We start from the raw sequence: 22,248 nt of genomic DNA on the forward strand, positions 1-22,248 counted from the left end.
AGGCACACACTCAGCGATTCAGGAACAGCTTCTTCCCCTCTGCTATCCGATTCCTAAATGGACATTGAACCCATGAACACTACCTCATTCTTTTAATATATATTTCTGTTTTTGCATGATTTTTAATCTATTCAATATACGTGTACTGTAATTGATTTACTTATTTATTTTTACCTTTTTTCTTCTATATTATGGTTACATTGAACTGCTGCTGCTAAGTTGACAAATTTCACGACGCCTGCCAGTGATAATAAACCCGATTCTGAATCTGAAGCAAAGTCTCCTGACCTGTGTGGTGAGGATGAACTCCCTCTCGCTGCCCTGAGCAAGCAGCAGGCTTTGAGAAGTGGCGGAGTTCAGTAGCAGCATTCTGGAACAATCCCTAGGTCAGGAAGCTGAGCGTGACCGTGACCCTTACAGGCCGAGCAGTCAAGGCAAACGTGCAAAGCCATGAGGTCAGAGATCAAAGGTTACAGTTCAAAAGCGTGGGTCCAAGGAAAATGTGGTCAAGCTACTTGAGAGCTGTTATATTTCAGACCAGTGAGTATGAAAAAGGAGTGGAAAGAAAGTGCAGAAAGAAAGAAGGTCCTGTCTGTCATAATTCTCTGAACTGTTGCGAGGCCTACATTGCCAGCTGTGTCTTCATACTGTTCGATGACTGACTTTTGTTACATTGACCTCCTTCAAAGGCTACGTTCTCATGCGATGTTTGAACTCTTAATGTAGAGTGACAAGCAGAACTGATGGAGCTCATTCCAGCTAAACTTCTGAAGAAAGACTTTTGACTGCCTGTCAAAGGTACATGAGAACCTTGCAAAATATAATAAGAACTAGAAATAGCAGTAATATGTATATATATATATTTTAAAAGTTAAATAAATAGTGCAAACAAGAGAAAAAAAAGTAGTAAGGTAGTGTTCATGGATTCAATGTCCATTCAGAAATCTGATGTCAGAAGGGAAGAAGCTATTCCTGAATCGTTGAGTGTGTGCCTTCAGGTTCCTGTACCTCCTCCCTAATGGTGTCAATGAGAAGAGGGCACGACCTGGGCAATGGGGGTCCTTAATGATTGGTGCCGCCTTTTTGAGGCATTGCTCCTTGAAGATGTCCAAGATACGGCGATGTTTGTGCCTGTGATGGAGCTTACTTTGATCCTTTGCAGTAGCCGCACCCCCTCCCAGTTAGATGCAGCCAGTTGGAATGTTTTCCATGGTACATCTGTAGAAATTTGCAAGTGTCTTGGCTCACAATGATTAGCCATTGTTATAATTTAGTTTTCATAATATGATATCAGGATGATATTTACTAACACTTGAATTCTGGGATAATGATTGTCTATGAAGTGTCTGTGCTGCAATTGGACAATAGGATTTTTAAAGTCACAGAACTGTAGCATTTTCCCAAAATATCCCATTCCATACCTTTAAATATTTGTCAAGAAGAACTAAGGACAGTAAGTAGCCTTCTAATTAAAGACACTAAAGTTCTTATGACAAGCTCATGAAACATCATTAGAATTTGCTTTCAAGTTCCGAATGAAGAGAATGAAGCAAAAGATTGTCCTGAAGTCTTCCCAGGCATTGAATTGTATGGAAGTGGCAAAGTAGGTGTTATGTTCATTAATAGCTGTTAATCTGTATATTGCAAGCTCCCATAAAAGATGATAATCTGTTTTAGGGGCATTGAATAAGAGATTAATATTGAACAGGATTCTGGAATAACTCTCTAGCTTTTCTTTAAGAAGAGTGCTTTTTCATCCACCTGAAAGTCCAGGCAATGCCTTGGAAGTGAGGTGTTATCCAAGAGACTATTTTTAACAGAGCGGCGCTTTTTCAATGTTATATCAGAGAAATAGTCTAATTTTTTGGGTTTGTATCTAAGTGGTGGAACTTGAGTGCAAATTCTGCCTCAGAAACAAGTGGCACCAACTGCACCACGGCTGACAAGAGCGTCTTGCTAATCAAGCCATCTGCTCCCCTTTTTGAATGAAGGACAGCAATGTTGACCTGAAGGGAGAAGGGATTTTGATCTTGAAAAAAGCTCTCGTTCTTAATGATTGTAGCAAGTAGCAATCAGCTTAAAGTTGAAATCCATTGCATAGCTTCCTGCCAATACCATGAAAATGGCATAGAATTAGTGCTAGGAAAATGACAAAATCAATACAGGAGCGAGACTGGATGTAACTTTTTGGAAGGGTTTCAAACGCTGGCCAGTGTGGCGTAAAGGGCCAGAAAGTCCTACTCTGCACTGTATCCTAATTAATAAACAAATTAACCAAGATTTCCAAATATCCCTGGCTCTTGCTTGGATCCCAGATGCAGGGAATACTTGAAGAACCATGAATGTGGCTTCCTATGTCCCAGCACTTAGTGAGATCAAGGAGTTTATGTGGATGAAGTCGTCTGCTCGCAGAGTTGCACGGTGCTGTGGATCAGATGTACCCTCCCTCAGAATTCTCTTGCATTCTGTTCATGACTATAAAAATGCAAAATCATGCCAAACCATTTTAGTTGTGGTAATTATATGGTTCTTTTTCTGTTGTAGCTTTATGAACCTGGCTGAATTCAGTCTCTCTATTACTTCCTGCGCGATTCTTCACTCAGCAGATGTTTGTTTAAAAACGTCAATGGGTTATTGCTTGATAAAAATGAAAGTCATGTAGGGTGGAGGGTAAGTTCTGCCTACTGAAGAAAGGGTGGTTGGCATGGATTTGTTTGGAATTCTGCGAAGAGCATGTTTCAATGCCAGCAGGGAGAAACCACACACAAACTCCTTCATTCCTTCGTACAGCCTCCACGCCTTGTGCCTCACAGTGCATACACCACACTACTCAGGGTTAGAAATAATTTGGAAGATGTGTAGTTCGGCTGGTTGATAGCTGGGTTGAGTTCTCCAATCTTGGCAATTTACATGCAAACGTCTCCTCGCCATACGAGGAGACATCGTCAGTGTGCTGTTAATTCTGGTGTGTCCTCCGAATGCTCTGAACAGTGCCCTGATGATGTCTCCTCGTTCGGCGAGGGAACGTTTGCAAGTAAATCTCCAAGATCCGAGAACAGCTCAGCCCAACCACTGCACAGAATTGCTGAGTCAAAAACAGGGAGAAACAGAAAAGCAAGGATGCAATGTTGAAACTTTATAAAGCACTGGTGAGGCCTCACTTGGAGTATTGTGAGCAGGTTTGAACCCTTATCTTAGAAAGGATGTGCTGAAACTGGAGAGGGCTCAAAGGAGGTTCACGAAAATGACTCCAGGTTTCAATGGCTTGTCATGTGAAGAGTGTCTGGTGGCTGTGGGTCTGTATTCACTAGGGTTCAGAAAAATGAGAGGTGACCTCATTGAAACCTATTGAGTAGTAAAAAGCTTCAACAGAGTGGATGTGCAGAAGATGTTTCCTAAGGTGGGAGAGTGTAAGACCAGATTTTTCGCCACACAATTTTCACCACTTTTCAGTCCCTAGGAAGTCCTATTCATATATTTCACTTATTTAAGGTAAAAATGAATGATTCAAACTGCTTTTCCCATGTATATTGGAAATGACATCAGTAGAATTGATTGCAAACTTTTCAGCATACCACAAATAAAAATCAAAACATGCCTTAACTGCAGTAAAGACAGGAGCCTAAATTGGGATTTTATCTCGTTTGCATGTCCTAAGTCATTCTGGTCTTTGGTCAAATCTGCTCCATAATCTTGTGAAATTTTCCGAAGAGACATTTGAGTTGGCGCTGGGATGGTTTGTGTGTGCTGAGGCGCTTCTTGATGGAACAAATTGATGCAGTTATACAGAGGGCGTGCCTCCTCTGTATAAGACATTTGTTATGTAACCAAAGACACTCACAAATTTCTACAGAGGTACCACAGAGAGCATTCTAACTGTCTGCATCACCGTCTGGTCTTGGGGGACCGGGGGTGGGGGACACCGCTCAGCGTCAAAGTAAGCTGCAGAAAGTTGTAAACTCAGTCAGCTCCATCATGGGCACCAGCCTCCCCAGCATCCAGGACATCCTCAAGGAGCAATAATTTCAAACGACATCATTAAGGACCCCCATCACCCAGGACATACACTCTTCTCAATGCTGCCATCAGGAAGGAACTACAGAAGCCTGAAGAAACACACTCAGTGATTCAGAAACATTCGATTTCCGAATGGACATTGAACCCATAAACACCACCTCAATACTTCTTTTTCCTCCCTCTTTTTGCACCATTATTTAATATAACTTTTTTAATCTATACATACTTGTTACTGTAATTTAGTTTTTTTATTATTATGTACTGCAATGTATGGCTGCTGCATAACAATGAATTTCACGACATATTCCAGCGATATTAAACATGATTCTGAACCACACACAGTCAGATTCAGCTCTGACAGGTGGCTGCATGCCAACAAGGATGGCAACCGGTAAAGATGCACTCCCATTGCAGCGAGGAACGACACTGGCTGCAGTGGAGGAAAGGGAGGCTTCAGGCAGAGAGCCTCTAGATTTAACAAGTGAGGTCTGGGCATGCTCATTAGTGCAATAGTGCCAGCAGGGAGATCTGGTGTGCTAAGGGATCTTGGACATCTTGAAAGGCCAACTTACGAAGCGCCTGGCTGGAGTCGTCTCCTCCAGGCGTGAGAATCCCCACTTACTGAGTAATGCATAATGTATTTCATGTCCTTGTAAAAACATTTCAGGTGGCCTGCAGGTGAGTACAGTGCGACAAGCTACCTGAGTACTTGGATCGGAGATTCGTTCATTAATGCCTTCTAATCGGTGCAGATGCACCCACTTGTGAATGATTTTTAACTATCTGTTACGACATGCACCCAACCATGCCAGCTTCCAGGGTTTAGACACTTTAACTCTCCAGAATGTGGATAGTTAGTGCGGCCCCTTTAAAGACTCAGGCCCGCCCTGCTACTCGGCAGCCATGTTTTGGCGCCAGGATTTTAATATTTAAAGAGACCTGAACTTGAATGGAGGTTCAGTGCTCAATTGTCAGCTCTAGTTTGGAAACTTGCCTAGCATCCAGTTTAGAACCCTGTCCTCGTCTCAGTTTGGTATGGGTGTCTCGATTCTAATCTCAGCACTTGGTCCTTTCCATCCTCTCCTAGGTTCCTCATCACATGGTTATGGGGGTACTACGTTGTTGGTATAATTAGAATGTGGAAAAGGTCACACTTCTCCCACTAGGGACAATGATTTTGCCAACTCATTATAAAAGCTGTCCATCAAAGAGCCCCTTTATCCCTCATAGCTAATACCTTCCCACTGCCCAAATGGAGGAAGAATTTTTGATTGGTCAGGGCATGAAGGGACACGGGGAGAAGGCAGAAGGCTGGGGCTGAGAGGGAAAATGGATCAGCCATGATGAAATGGCAGAGCAGTCTGGATGGGCCAAATGGCCTCATTCTGCTCCTGTATCTAATGGTCTTAAGAACATGAGAGTGCTAAATGGAGACATCCTTCTGGGCTCTGTCTTCTATCTCTTGTTCACTTGGTGCCTTGAGGGTCTCTTTGTTAATGTAATTCCTCTCCGCGCCTTGGGGCGCATAGGGCAGCAACCTTGCAGTTTGTCTGATTTTTATTTGAAAGAGGCTGAGTTGCTAGCTTGATGCTCAACCCAGCATGGATGGAAAGCACGCAGGGGGCCGGTCAGATTTGAACCCTGGATCACTTTCCTCAAAGCCTGGTGCTGATGCCACTACGCCACCGGCCGGCACAATTTGAGTCTCTTTGTTGTCTCCAGTTCGCTAGGTTGTACAGTATACTTGGCTTGCACCGCGAGGGATTCCCAAACTGATGCAGCCAATGGAACTTCATTATCTGCAGGCTTATGACACTTTCCATTGTTATCCTTGTCACTTGATGGCATTCAATGTGTCCTGGCTCATCTGGTATTTGGGACTGCACTCATGTGATGAGCTAGGGAAGTAGAAGGTTGCCCTTTCTTCCAGAATCCCTGCAGAAGTAATGCCATCTGCTAAATTTGTCTGACAGTGCAGATTCCACCATGACGAAGAAATGGGCAGTCATCACCTGGAAATTCCTCGGATACTCCACAACAACCTGGACAGTGAAAGAATGGGAATCTTTCTGTTGCCTGAAAGTGTCCAGGCTTGTGAGAAAGTGTGGTCAGTTACGGCCTCCATTGATGGGAAGTCAACAATGCTGACGAATCCAACTGTCTAGCTCAAAGTACATCTCTGTCCTCCTAAGAAGCAAAGAAGAAAATCATTCCCTCATGAATGCAGTGCCTCGCTGACCCCTCCAAAGCAACAGGCAGGAAGCTGTTAGGAAAACGTGGTAGATGCCAGCTGCAGTCATTTGGGAAATTCCAGTCACAAGGAACGTAAGGGTCCATGTGACCTTGATCTCCATGGAAAAAGCAGCCGTGTGATGAGAGCCAAAAGTCTTCCCTCTGAAGATCACATATCTCAGTAGTGATGGCTTGAGCCTTTTCATCACGGAGTTGTAGGTATGATGCGGTGTCCTTGAAGAGTCTGGAGGACTTTGTTCTTCACTGTGGGGCATGTCTTCATCTCCTACCCCACAAACCCTGAGCCAGTCATTGCCAAGACACCTCCGTGAATTGAATGTTGCTAGCAGGTCACAAAATGAGGTCTTCATTCAATGCAATCTCCAGCAGCTGAAAAACTTCCTGCTACACTCTAAGACTGTAAACGATAAATTTTTAAAAAAATATTAAGTATTGAAAGCAATCAGCAGGTAAGGCAGAAACCATGGAAAGCAAATGGTTAAAGTTTCAAGTTCAAAGTAATTTTTTTTATCAAAGTACAGAACTGTCACTATATACAACTCTGAGGTTCATTTTCCTGCGGGCGAACTCAGCAAATCTATCGAATAGTAACCTTAGGACTATCAGTGAAAGATTGGCTAGAGTGCAGAAGACAACAAACTGTGCAAATACAAATATAAATAAATAGTAATAAATAACAAGAACATAAGATGAAGAGTCCTTAAAGTGAGAGAATTGATTGTGGGATCATCTCACTGAATTGGCAAGTGAGTGTGGTTATCTCTTTTGTTCAAGAGCCTGATGCTTGAGGGGTAGTAACTGTTCTTGAACCTGGTGGTGTGAGTCCTGAGGCTCCTGTACCTTCTACCTGATGGCAGCAGTGAGAAAAGAACATGTCCTGGGTGGTGGGGGGTCCCTGATGATGGATACTGCTTTCTTATGACAGCATTTCATATGGATGAGCTGAATGATTGGGAGGGGTTTACCCATGATGTACTGGGCCGAATCCACTACCGTTTGTAGAATTTTCCATTCAAAGTCATTGGTGTTCCCATACCAGGCCGTGACAAAACCAGTCAATACACTCTCCACTACACATCTATAGAAGTTTGTCAAAGTTTTAGATGTCATGCCGAATCTGCACAGACTCCTAAGGAGTAAAGCTTAGGGGCACGACAATTACACTTCTGTGCTGTGTCTAGGACAGGTGCTCTGAAATAGTAACACAGAGGAATTTAAAGTTACAGACCCACTCCACCTCTCATCCTCCGAGGAGGACCAGCTTATGAACCTCTGATTTCCCTCTCCTGAAGTCTACAATCAGTTCCTTGGTCTTGCTGACTTTGAGTGAGAGTTGAACCCCCTTCAACACTGACTATTTTTCTTACTACAGATGCTGTCTGACTAGCTGAGTAACCCAGCTAGTCTACTTTAATCTACTTTAATTTCAGAATTCCAGCATCAGCAGAATTTTATTTAAATTTTATCCTCTCATACTTTAAGAGTGACTCTTCCACTGAAACAGATTAGCCAGTAATTAGATCCAAACACTTGAAATATTTATTTCTAGAGTTGAAGATTATAATTTGGCATGACAGCCGCTGAGAGTTTTTAATTTTGCTTTGCACATGCTCTAAGCCCAGGGTAAGTTCTTATAATAATACAGCAATCAAATACAAATTGTATCCGGAGGGAATATTGAATATGGATGCTGTGCAGAATCATCCCCAGCTGAATTCTCATTTCCCTGCACATGGCTCCATCTGGTGAAAGAAATCGAGCAAAAGATTCCTGCTTCATCCGGGTGTGCATTTGCTGTGGGAGGGGAGTGATAGGCACCTCCTTCTTGCACAGCTTGTCTCTGATCACTTTCTCAGGTTTGCTCCCACCCCAGCTGCCCATGACAAGATCTGATGTACAGTACTCAAACTGTTTTCCAGCCAGGCACTATAGAGGGGAAAACACAGACATTGTGCAGAACACAAATTTGTACTCACAGAAGAACTTGGAATGACTTTTAAAAATTGCCTGGTTTTGTTGTTTAAGGCTGATTTCTGCATCAGATGTGTTGCAATGAAGAAAAAAATTAAACCTGAGTTTCAGCCCCTTTTCCAATACGAGATGCCGCAGTGCTTTTGAATTAATTTGGTACTTAATTCTTTTCGGAATCAGGTTTACAGGTAGTCCCCGAGTTATGAATGTCCGACTTACGAACAAAGGAAGGAGAACGTCGTCCGCCATTTTAAGTTGGATCGCGACACTGTCCGCCATTTTAAGTCATTGCTGTTGACAGTGTGTTGAGTGTGTAACTTTGTATTTGGCTTAAATTTTTCTTAGCAAGAGTCACCCTGACCCCACCCCCCCTTTCCCGGTCGGCTGTTGGTGGAGTGAGATCAGTGCTGGGCTCGGGAACGGAAGTTCCTGAGTTCGATCCAGTGACAGACCACTTCCGAGCACGCTCTCCATCTGTGCCGACTTGATGTCGAGCTCGCAACTCGACCTGGTTAAAAAAAACACTGCCACCTCCAGTTTAAATTCCCACACAGAATATTGTGGAGGATCAAATACCCAAACCCAGCACAGCCCCCACTTGTCCCATTTAACCTGTCTCGGTGCGGTGGACTTTAGGACCCGGGGAATTCAGTGCGGTGGTCCTTAGGACCCGGCAGAGCCCGCAGTCTTTCTGTTCCGTTGACGGGAAGCAATCGCGATTGAAAATAAAGTGGAAATAATGAAGCATTTGGAAAGAGGTGAAATGTCATTGGTCGTTGGAAAAGCATTAGGCTACAGTCAGTTAATGATCGGAACAATTTTAAAGGATAAAGTGAGAATAATGGAGCATGTGAAAGTCCCTGCCCCGATGAAAGCTATAATTATTACTAAGCAACGCAGTGGTTTAATTATTGGAATACATATGTTTCTTAAGTGTTTTATATGCATAGAATGGTAAAATATATACTATATACTAAGACAAATGTTTGACTAACTGACACTAAATAATACCGAATGTACTTGTTCTGACTTATGTACAAATCCGACTTAAGGACGGACTCAGGAACGGAACTTGTTCATAACCTGGGGACTGCCTGTAAAATTTGTTCACTTTGTGGCAGCAATACATGTAATACATGATAATAGGGGGAAAAAACTGTGAATTACAGTAAATACACACACACACACACACACACACACACACAAACACACACACACATTAAGTAGTTAAATTAGACAAGTAGTACAAGAAATAGAAATAAAAAAGTAGTGAGGTAGTGTCCATGGGTTCAATGTTCATTCAGAAATTGGATGGTAGAGGGGAAGAAGCTGTTCCTGAATCATTGAGTGTGTGCCTTCAGGCTTCTGTACCTCCTTCCTGAAGGTAGCAATGAGAGCAAGACATGTCCTGGTTGACGGGGGTCCATATTAATGATGGATGCTGCCTTTTTGAGGCATCACTCATTAAAGATGTCCTGGATGCTACAGAGGCTAGTGCCCATGATGGAACTGATTAACTCTGCAGCTTATTTCAGTCCTGTGCAGTAAATCCCCCATCCCAGAGGGTGATGCAGCTAGTTGGAATGCTCTCTACATTACGTCTGCAGGAACTGCGAGTGCTTTTGGTGACATACCAAATCTCAAATTCCTAACGAAATACAGCCTCTTCATGCCTTCTTTGTAGCTGCACTGATATGTTGGGTTCAGGTTAGATCCTCAGAAATATTAACACCCAGAAACTTGAAATTGCTCACACTTTCCACTTCTAATCCTTTGATGAGTATTGGTGGGTGTTCCCTCGACTTAACCTTTCTGAAGTCTGCCATCGTTTCTTTGATCTTTGATGTTTGTGAAATCTGGTGGTTGTCCATTGTGTCCAATGATGACAGGAAACCTGTGTGGTAAAGCTGTTGCACTGGGACAGTTCCACTCTTTCGACCTCAGAAGTCCTGATCCAGTGGTACGAACAAACCTCACAAACTGGGATCTTCCTTGGTTGCACTCGATGACCATGATGCCTTCTGTGCCCTGTTATGCCCTTCGCTCTCAGTGCAGCGTTGCAGTACCGCCCTCCTGGCCATTGGATCTCACTGTAGATCCCATCCGCCCAGTCCACCAGAGCTGACAGGCGTGTCCACATCTCACCGGGGTATGAAGCTGCTTGGTTTAGCCCGTCTGTCAAAGTGGTATATGAGGGTGTGGCTATTGTCACATGCAAACAGCTACTTGGAGCCACAGGTGAGAGCTGAGTGTCTGGTGGGGACAAAGGTGAGTGTTGTGTCCCAGAATGGGCACAACAAGCCCCCTCACCAGAGGTGCTACCAATCCCTGGACACCCCACACACCCCTATAATCTATGAAAATCGTACACCCTTATAAAATCTAAACTGCCTTGAAATCTATAAGTCTTGAGTATGGAAATTGTGTGCTGAGACAGCACATTCAAAGTCTTGTAATCATTTGGAAACTCTGAAAGGGGTTGATTTGAAATGAAAGAGCAAAATTTGCAGATTTTGCAGATTGGCAACTGAAAACTTCGTGCTTCGCAGTGCTTACCAGCATTGAGCTGTTAACACCAAGCTTCTGCAAGTTAATGCAGTTCTGATGTTGTCAGAGACCCTTGTTATATAGAACTGCCTACTGCTATTTCAGATGGTTCCGTTTATTATCAGAGAACGTATCCAGTATACAACCATAAATACTTGTCTTTGGAGGCATTCACAAAAAACAGAGCCCCAAAAGAAAGAGAGAAGAGCATTAGAACCCCCAATCCCCCTCCCACATACAAATAGCAGCAAGCATCAAAGCATCATCCTCCCTCCTCCCCCCGCCCGTTTCAGCAAAAAGTGTCAGCGCCCACCATCCACCGAACAACAGCAAAAGCCCCGAAGCGAGACCATGATCGGCTTGTCAACAAAAACTACCGTTTACCCAGCAGTTCGACAGACCACAGGCTGACCAGGGACAGAGCGATGTCACCCGTTTTCACGGTGTAAGGGGAGACTGGCGGTCGCGGTTACAGTATTACAGTCTGCCACTTCGCTTTTTATTCTGGGATTCCCGACTCGAGAATCGACAGCCAACTCTCCCCCCATAAAGAGAGAGAGAGAGTGCGACCGCTCGACTACTGCGATCTCCGTCTGTATATCCGCCGCAGCGCAATCCTGATATTCCATCTCCCGCGACGCCTCAGTCAGCAACACCGGCCTGGAATCGGTCGTCCACAGGGCCGCACCCCGGAGGTGCCATCTTCCGAGCCGCGCCTGGAGAATGTCAGAAAATGGTCGGTCGCCAAGCTCCAGGAACAGCACCTTAATGCATAAAAGCGTGCAGACATGAGCAGGAAGTTCAGTTGTTGTTCAACCCAAAGATCTCAGAATGGGGAAGAGGTATGATCAAAGTGACTTTGACCATGGCATGACTGGTGCTAGATGGGGTGGTTTGAGGATCTCGGAAACTGCTGATCTCCTGGAATTTTCACACACGGCAGTCTCTAAGAGTTTACAGAGAATGGTGTGAGAAACAAAACACATTCAGGGAGGGGCAGTTCTGTGGGTGGAAACTTTGTTAATGAGGGAGGTCAGAGGAGAATGACCAGACTGGTTCAAGCTGACAGGAAGGCAACCATGGATTACAACAGTGGGGGGCAGGACATTTTTTTAATGCATAGCATGTCGAACCTTGAAGGAGATGGGCTGTAGCAGCAGATGACCACACAAGGTTCCATTCCTATACTGAATAAAAGTGGCCAATAAGTGTATGTTGAATGTACTTGGAATTATTTCAGTTCATACCATTGATATAGCAGGACTCTCGGCAATTCAAAGAACCTTTTTCCCCCCAGAGGCCATTTGGGATCTGGAGTACACTGCCCGATTGAGGCAGAGACTCACAGAAGAGCCCAGACAAGCATCTGAATTGCCAATGCATAGGAGGTACAATAGTACTACAGGGTCGATGTAGACTTGGTGAACTAAAAGGCCTTTTTCTCTTCTCTGTGACTCTGAGACCTCTAGTGCTTTTAAACCCCTCCTGAGACAACCCTCCCTCCCCATGAATCAATCTAGTGAATGTACCAAGAAGGTTACTTAATTTGGGATTTGTTTTACTGCACCCAAAGAGGTCTGGCCTCCAAGGGGACCACAAATCTATTGTAGGGTTTGGAGGCTTGCGTCCCTCAGGGACCCAGAGTGCCATGTTAGCTCGAGTCAGGGCTTTCTGCTTTGGCTCTTCATGGGGTCACCCATGCCAAACAGGTCAGAGGGTAGAGGTGAGACTAAGTGTGGTCCACCTGTCCTCCAGGTTCGGGGGTTCAGCTCAGGGCTAACAACCCTGACTGTTCAGGAAACCACAGTGAGGAATCCTTCTACATCCAAAGTGTGATGGTATTCCTTAGTGTCTATCTGGGACTTGCATGACTGACGGTAATGTAAACTGAGAGGAAGCTACTGATACGATGAAGGAATCCCTGAACATCACCAGAGATAGAAGGTCTTGACTGCTACCCTAAACGCCAGTCACATAACAGTCTGGAGTAGCAGTAGTAGTAAAGACTACTAGGTTCAGAAGGATAATTAATGTTATTCATCATATCTCTTTGTGAAATCTGAGCAGTCATTGTAAATCTCAAATCTTAAAAACATACAGTAAGATGCAAAAGTCTTGGGCACATATGTAGCTAGGGTGCTTCAGACCTTTGCACAGTACCGTGTTAGTCAACGTGAACCAGAGAGCAAATTTGTTAATATGGGGCTGCAAAGGATGTTGGGAATGGTGAGTGTGGAGTGCTGCAGGAGAGGTGTGGGACAGGTGGTAGAGAAGGAGTACCAGGGTTAGGGGGTGGCATGGGTGCAGGCACACCCAGCCCTGAGACACCAGGCAAGGTCACTTGTTTCCAAACAATTGGTTTATTGGTCATTACAGAATGTCTCTCTGGTGCTTTCCGCTTCCTCCCCTTTTCAAAACTATGATTCCCCTCTCCCTGTCCCCTTCCCACTCTCAGTCCACAATAAAGACCCATATCAGAATCACGTTTATCACTCACATATGTTTTGAAATTTGTTGTGGCAGCAGTATAGTGCAATGCATAAAATTACTACAGGACTGTGCGGTAGTATTAAGCTGAGTATTGTACACTGATATTCCCATATACTGTTTTTACTTAAAAATACTGTTTTATCATTTACTTTTTAAACAGACTTAGTGGGTGTGACAGTGGACATGACCATCCTCAGTTTAAATACTAAATTTGTTGTACGGCCATAAAAGTTATTTAAATCTTGCATCATCTGCCCATCCCTTTAATTGCCCCCAAATACTTCAAAGAAGAGAGAGTAAAAGAAAATTATGAGGAAAATTATTCAAACAACTGGTCAAAGTGATGGATTGCACTTAAGATTGTAAAAGCAGGGAGGCAGAAGGGGGTTGAAACAGAATTTTAAATCAGTTGAACTAAGATTGGGAGAAGGAGATGGTTGTAGGTGTGAAAGGTTAAAGGAACAGAGAGTTCAGGTAAGTGTCAAGCTACATGAATGAGCATGGCTGAGAAAATTAAAATTCTTCAGGTACATAAATTCTGAAGAGGCTTTTATATTTTATATTCGTTTTCTATTTCATTGTTACATATGTAACAAAATCCTTCAAAGTTAATCTGCTTTGAGTTTGTCTTCCGTGATTTAATCAACACTATAATGGTGAAAGTAGATTTCCATTCAGTCAAAATCCTTCATGCAACTTATTAAAAAAAAGCCACAAAATCCTTTATAGAAAACCTCAAAAGACTCTTGAAAGATTATTGTATGCCCACTGGAAGTTTCTTTTATGAGGAGGGAAAAAAAAAGTTACTTTGAACAACATGCCAATTTGTTTCATATATCAAATGTCTGCTCTCCCTGGATTGTTTCACCAGGAAAATGATGGAAAAAAATGCATCTGTTCCTGGTGGGATGCCAACAACAACGGACATTGGTACTAGGTCCTTCTCTCTTCTGAATCTGAAGTTTTAGGAACCCTCTTTTGACTTTATGTTCAGATTTTGTGATCTATCTTTCAAATCTTAGAGTATTTACAGGAGTTTCCAAACTGGGGTGTACGGACCCCTCAGTTACTGGTAGGGGTCCATAACATGAAAAAGTGTGGGAAGCCTTGAAGACGGTTCCTTTTCATTGAAGATCATCGAGGTCTCTCTACCCGCCATTACAGACATTTACACTACACGCTGTATCCGCAAAGCAAACAGCTTTATGAAGGACCCCACTCACCCCGCAACCAAATTCTTCTTCCTCCTGCCGTCTAGGAAAAAGCACTGAAGCATTCGGGCTGTCACGACCAGACTATGTAACAGTTTCTTCCCCCAAGCTATCAGACTCCTCAATACCCAGTCTGAACTGACACAAACTTATTGTCTTGTTTATTATTTATTGTAATTCCTGCGCTGTTTTGTGCACTTTATGCAGTCCTGGGTAGGTCTGTAGTCTGGTGTAGTTTTTTCTGTGTTGTTTTTACGTAGTTCAGTGTAGTTTTTGTATTGTTTCACGTAGCACCATGGTCCTGAAAAACGTTGTCTCATTTTTACTATGCACTGTATCAGCAGTTATGGTCAAACTGACAATAAATAGTGACTTGACTTAAAATATGATGGAATGCCCAAGGTACTGTCACAATTTGCAGGAACAAAAGTTCCTCTCACTGAGTATCCTCCTCTTCTGCCTCGTACTGAAATATAAATGTGCAGATTGTGACTGCTATCCTTCATAACAACTTGCTCTATCGTGTCACCTCTAAGCTAGAAAAGCAACTCCACGGTGGTCATCACAAAAATGAGTTAAGCCTGACCCAAAACGAAAGAAGTGAACTTTAAGGAAGGCTTCCAGAAGAATGATTAGAAAGGTTAATGGATGGGGTTAGCAAGGCAAGAAAATATTATCTGGTGGGTTCAACAGAGTGACAACCAAAGTAATCGTTGTTATCAGAGTACGTGGAGTATATGTCACCACAGACAACCCTGAGATTCATTTTCCTGCGGGCACACTCAGCAAATCTACAGGATAGTAACTGTAACAGGATCAATGGCAAAAGTAGAGTGTAGAAGGCAGCAAACTGTGCAAATGCAAACATAAATAAATAACAAGGACATGAGATAAGAAGATAAAGTGAGATCATTGGTTGTAGGAACATTCCAATGATGGGGCGAGTGAGTGAAGTTATCCTCCTTCATTCAAGAGCCTGATGGTTGAGGGGTAGTAACTGTTCTTGAACCTGGTGGTGTGAGTCTCAGGAACTGGAGATATGGAGTTGGCAATGCATTTATGCAATGTAAAACCAGTGTTGTGTCTTTGAGAATCAGCTTAACTCAGGATAGAACAAGTGTACCCATGTCCGTCAGAAAATCCATCTTCCCATTGTTTCTGGAGGGTGTTTCATTCATCCTAAAACATTTTTTCCCAATATAAAACTAGACCAAATGATTTGAATAGTAATTTTTTTAAAGAATAGAATCAGGTTTACCAACACCAGCTTATGTCATGAAATTTGTTGCTTTTTGGCATCAGTACAATGCAAAACATAATAATAAAAACAGTTAATTACAGTATATATAAATCAGAAAATAGTAAATTTAAAATGTAGTGCAAAAAAGGAGTGAGGTAATGTTCATGAGTTCAAGGTTCAATCAGAAATCTGATGGCAGAGGGGCAGAAGCTATTCCTGAATTGTTGATTTTCAAACTTGTTGAACTGAAGAAAGCAGTTATTTTTCTCCATAAGATCATCAGATTTTGTTAACCCACCTGTATCTGTTGGCTACAAGGTTTACAGGACCAGCACATAAAATGTACTCCTCTTCTTTGCTGATGTCTATAATGTCCTGATTCACAACGTAATCTCACGTACATGCTTGACTGCTTTCGCTAAGGGGATGATGGTTACTCACAGCTTCTAGGCAGCTAATGCTGATTTCTGCTAGCTGTCAAATTTTTGCTGCATCCCCAAAGCTAGGGTCTCTCAGACTCTGTACACTAAGAGAGGAGGCTTCATCTACTTCTCTTTCATTCTGGATCTGCTCGCACAGTGGCCATAGGAATTTGAAAGTACTGCAAGTGTTTAGAGATCAAACTTATATGCTCATAATATCTTCCATAGCAAACTCCTGTCAGGATTCCTGATTTAAGCATGGTGACATGAACAAAGTCTTTGGAAAGATACTGAAGCTAGTGGATCTAGAAATATTTTATTCAACAAAAACGAGCAGCAACCATCATAATGAGACACTCTGGGAGGAAGAGGCCTCCTGACCCAATATTACATGACATTTTTATATGCTAAAGATCAAAGGTAACAGTGGAACAATTCTATAGTTACAATGTATCTACAAGGCTTCCTTTAAGTTACATATAGTTTTCACACACCTCCTTCATTGTAACCACACTCCAGACACCCAAAATGAACGTTAATCAGCATTGTCTGGTTTGCAATCAACTCCAGTCCACAGCCCTGTGGATACTATTGTTCAGGAATGCATTCAATCTACAATCCATGTTCTTGTTGGAAGATTGGTTGCTGCTGAAATTAATATTTGTAATATACCCTAACACCAGAGTGTTCCCTAACATGGTGATGGGTCTGGTTGAGGGATCAGCAAGCTATGGGATGGAGAAGGTGTTTCCACAGCCCTTTCCTACTGTCAGCAGCTTATCCAGTCCTCCTGATCTCTTGTGACTGCCCTCCCATCTCATCATTGCAACGTGCATCCATTCAGTAGCAGTGCACTCCTCTAGCCAAGAGAGTTGATTCTATTGTACTACGTCCTTTAAGAACTGGTAAAGATCAAAAATGTTGATTTTCGAACTTGCTGGACTGAAGAAGTATGTTCTGACAACTCAAAACTTGCAGTATAACAATAGTTAACGCCACAATGTTCAATTCAGCAGAGTGTCCAATGATGTCTTGTGAATGTCACGGTTGAAGTTCTTGCTTTTTATAGTCTGTCCTACAGAAAGGTAGGAGGGTGGGTGGAGATACATTTCTACCAAAAGAGGTGTAAGGGTCACCTTCCCTCCACTAGCCTGCAGGTCACCCTTGGACAAGGTGTAGCACCTGCTTATACCCCCCCCCCACCCCGATCAGGGTCATATGAAGCCACGGGAGCGGGTGACGGATGGTCGTATGAGCACCTGGTGCAGATCACAAGTCCTGGTTATGTGACCACTGAGGCCAGGCTGACAATCTCTGAAGAGTATTGATAATGGCTGTGGTCACCCGTCTTGTAAAGACACTGCCCAGAAGAAGGCAATGGCAAACCACTTCTGTAGAAATATTTGCCAGGAACAATCATGGTCACAAGTCCGTGATTACCTATATCATACACAGCATGGTGATGTAAGCGTGGAATAATACAGTGCATGAAGAGGCTTATGCATTCCCATTTCACTTCATCAGTTCTTTAATAGGATTATCCCATTAGATCAACTTGCCTGCTCCCCCCGAGCCCCGTAAAACTATTTCCCTTCAGCAATTAGAGAAACTATTTTCAAAGTTACTATTGAATTTGTGTTTACCGCCCTTTTGGGCATCGCAATCCAGAGCGCAGCAGCCCGCTGAAGGAAATGTTTTATCTAATTCTATTGCTAATCACTTTCAGTTTTTCTTCCTCTCTGCTTTCCCCATTAAAAACAATTCCTCCTTTTTTAGTCTTTCTGAACAACTCGATGTCTTACCATTGAGGCTGAGAGTGAGGACTCTGAACCACACCTGGGGCACAATGGAGAAGACTGCCAAGGACAGACAGAGATGGAGAAACTTCATTGCTGCCCGAAGCACCAGCGGCATAACAGGCAGTAGAATACAATTCTGAACCATTTATAATCTCCTCTAATTATTCCTTTAATCCTTTATGCTTCAGGGAGGACAATCTTAATTCCTCCAATTTCTTTGTTAAAACAAACCCCTTGCCCTGGCATCATTCCTGTAAATCTATGTTGTGTTCTTTCCAGGGCCTTAATGCTGTCACATATAGCTAATCCTAACCAAGATTTGGTTCTTTTGGTTGATTTCAAGTTCACACAAACCAGGGAATAGCACAAACACATTTATGGTCAGGCAGCACATACAAAATGCTGGAAGAACTCAGCAGGTCAGGCAGCATCTATGGAAAAGAGTACCGTTGACAATTCGGGTCGAAACCCTTTGGCAGAAATGAATGGTGTATATATTTATGAATACATTTATGGTGTTTGTTTTAAATTTTACAGATAAAATTTTAATCTTATTACCTGTTATTGTAAATGGAAAAACTGCAAACTTCAGCATAGTTTTGGCCAAAATGGGCTGAAAGTGAGTGATTTGCACTATTTAATTTATATTTAGTTAAAACATTTAATGGAGAGATCTGAATGAACAAAACCTGTATGAAGGTTTTTGTCCTTACTTTAATACACTGTCACTCAGGAGAGTGGAAAAAAGATTCAAGATCTTTGATTGCATGGTCGATGATGAATCTGATATTGCCTGTGTAATGAGAATTACTTAAAGCCCAAGTCCTGTTGGTCCTGATTCAAGAATGTTGAGAAATTTCACACTGTTTTACTGGCATGCCATTTGTCTCTGGAGATTGAATTATCAGTGCAGAAACTTCAATCCACCAAAAGCGAATCATTATTTTTTGGCACCATGCACAATGAGTGGCATTGCAGGCATCCACAGAAGCTGGTGCTGAATACCAATGAGCGAGCTTCAGCAAACCGAGAACAGTCCAGCACAGGCCTTGAGCCCACAATATTGTGCTGAACCTGCTGAAAAACTAATCTCTCCTATCTACACCATGTCCATATCCCGCCATCTTCCTTACATCCATATGTCTCTTAGAACCCTCTAATGTATTTGCCTCTACCACCATACCAGGCAGTGAATTCCAGCCATCTCTCAGAGTAAGAAACTTACCCCTCCTCACATCCCTCCTGAACCTACCCCCTCTCACCTCCAATGTATTCTCTATGATATTTCAACCCTTGGAAATTTATACTCCCTGTCTATGCATTTCATAATCATGTAAACCTCTCTCAGATCCCCCCTCAGCCTCTGCCGCTCCAGAGAAAACAACCCAAGTTTGTCCAGCCTCTCATGATAACACGTGTCCCCAAAACCGGGCAGCATCCTGGTAAACCTCTTCTGCATCCCCTCCAAAGCCTCAAGAGCCTTCCCATAGTGGGGCGACCAGACTGAATAGTTTTTTTAAATGTAGCAGTATATTTGTTCACTGAGTTATAGCACTAAAATTGCCCGATTTTGAGCCATTTTACCAGCAGAAGAGACAAACTGACCGCATCAGTGCAAGTACATCATCCCACCAACTAAAGTTGATTTATTTTGCCAAAACTCCCTTGAGTCTTGGGGGGAAATAATGTATCACTGGAGAACAGGAGGACTGGATTATTCCTGTCTGCTGTGGGCCTGCCTCCACAAAGATCACGTTGAGCATGTGTCTGCAGTGCAAGTCTGGTGTAGTCGGCAACTTGCTGATGGCTGGAGCTTTTCCTTTTCACTAACATTACTGCGATGCAGAGGTTTCCAACCTGGGTTCCAGGACCCCCCCGGTTAGTTGTAGGGGGCCGTGGCACAAAAAAGGGTTGGGATCCCCTGCTGTAATGAATAAGCACTCGCCTGGTTCCCAAAATGTAATCAGCACTAATGAATTCCAAGCAATTGTACAGGATGAGCACTGCGAAGCTGGTATTGTGCACTGTTCTTTTAACTGTGTCATCATGCTAAGCCTGATCCCGCCGTTCGATAACTTACCATGTACGTACTTTAATGCCCGTTACACCGCTGGCATTTAGGGCAGCAATGAAGGTCCTCCATCTCTGGCGGTGTTCAGGGCTTCCTTCGTCACGTCAGTAGCTTTCTCTCAGTTTTCACTACTGTCAGTCATGCAAATCCCAGGTGGAGACTCAGGAATACCGTCACACTCAGATGTAGAAGATTCTTTATTGTTGTTTCCGTAACAATTTTGTTTTACCAGTCAGGGTTGTAGCCCTACGCTGAACTCCCAAACCTGGAGGACTTGTGGACCACTCTTAGTCTGTCCTCTACCCTTTGACCTGTCTGGCATGGGTGACCCTACCAACAGCCAAAGCACAAGGCCCTGACTCCAGCCAACGTAACTCTCCAGGTCATTGAGGCACACAAGCCTCCATACCATGACAACAAGGTTGTGATCCTCTTGGAGGAACTTACTATGTATTCAATCCTTATCTTAAATTAACACATTACAGCACAATCATAAAAACTAGAAAGTCTGCAGGTGCTGGAAGTCCAAAGCAACAGAGACACAATGCTGGAGGAACTCAGCAGGTCAGGCAGTATCTATGGAAATGAATAAACAGTCAGCATTTCAGGCCAAGACCCTTCATCAGGGCTCATACAGCACAGAGTTGCTTCAGTGAATTTAATTATTATTGATTGTTGCCTTGGTTGATTTAAAGCATTGTCGGGTGTGTATAATTGATGCAAATGTTGAGGCATAAAATAATTAATTGCATTGGTTGTCAGGTGTAACCATTGGGTGATGAAGCCTGGAGCAGTAATGACTTATCTGCACAGGATCACGATTAGGATGTAGTTCAAATTGCACAGAGGTTTTCTTTGGTTAGTTAGCCGTGAACTCGGCAGTGTTTTACAATCGCTCCATTTGGTTTCGATCATGGTTCCACTCAGAAATGGTACCTGAAGGTTCACAGACATTTAACACACAGCTGGGTGCCTCGTTTAGACTAAATATAAACTGCAGATGTGCTCCTGTCACTGTGGTTATTTAAGTTTGGCTTATAAGGCTTTTAGGTTCAAACACCTAACTTCCAAGAGTTGCTTTTTACTTTGCATTTTAGAAAAATTCTGAATTGATTTTTTTTTTTGGCAAGTTCCCATTTAATTTCGTTTTGCCTCATGGCAGCCTTCAAATATAACTTCTGCTGCATCTCCCCCTAATGAATATTTTTAATTTAGTTTTCGACCCCTGACTCCCATTTCTTGGCTCTGAAGACTGCTGGGGAAGTCTGGCTGTGTAACAAGCAATTAGAAGGTGAATATTGATGAGAAAGAGTGACTGGTCCCCTGCTCGGTGAATCAGTGGCCCTCTGCACAGGGAAGTGCAGGTCCAAACACAACTCATTGAGGCAGGACAAATATACTGTTGTTCAGTGCTTTCCTTTCCCAGCTTCCAATTTTGATCCTTTACCCAAGTCTTCTAAATAACGTTATCTGGCTTTCTTTGCTCAAAGATCAGTTCAACACTCTCCCCTTTTGATCGGATACAATGTATGTAATGGAAGCAAGATGCTAGCTGATTTGATTCCTTTCTTCTGTTTTTTCTTATAACCATTTAACAATTACAGCACGGAAACTGGCCATCTCGGCCCTTCTAGTCCGTGCCGACGCTTACACTCACCGAGTCCCACTGGCCCGCACTCAGCCCATAACCCTCCATTCCTTTCCTGTCCATATACCTATCCAATTTTACTTTAAATGACAATACCGAACCTGCCTCTACCACTTCTACTGGAAGCTCATTCCACACAGCTACCACTCTCTGAGTAAAGAAATTTCCCCTCGTGTTACCCTTAAACTTTTGCCCCCTAACTCTCAAATCATGTCCTCTTGTTTGAATCTCCCCTACTCTCAATGGAAAGAGCCTATCCACGTCAACTCGATCTATCCCCCTCATTATTTTAAATACCTCTATCAAGTCCCCCCTCAACCTTCTACACTCCAAAGAATAAAGACCTAACTTGTTCAGCCTTTCCCTGTAACTTAGGTGCTGAAACCCAGGTAACATTCTAGTAAATCTTCTCTGTACTCTCTCTATTTTGTTGATATCTTTCCTATAATTTGGTGACCAGAACTGTACACAATACTCCAAATTCAGCCTTACCAATTCTTCTTTTGTCTTTTTCTATTTTTCATTCTCCCATATTCTCTTTATTCTTTACTCCAGTTTTCCCCCTCTCATTTTTTCACT

At 43.0% G+C, this 22,248-nt stretch overlaps 1 protein-coding gene across 3 annotated transcripts in view; it reads left to right on the plus strand.

The window, feature by feature from the left end:
• emid1 (EMI domain containing 1) overlaps positions 1–22,248 on the plus strand; it is a 437,271-nt gene that overhangs the window by 188,566 nt on the left and 226,457 nt on the right. The gene's annotated exons all lie outside the window — the stretch shown is intronic.

Source organism: Hemitrygon akajei, chromosome 14 (genome assembly GCF_048418815.1).
Source record: "Hemitrygon akajei chromosome 14, sHemAka1.3, whole genome shotgun sequence".
In the NCBI taxonomy this organism is placed as follows: Eukaryota; Metazoa; Chordata; class Chondrichthyes; order Myliobatiformes; family Dasyatidae; genus Hemitrygon; species Hemitrygon akajei.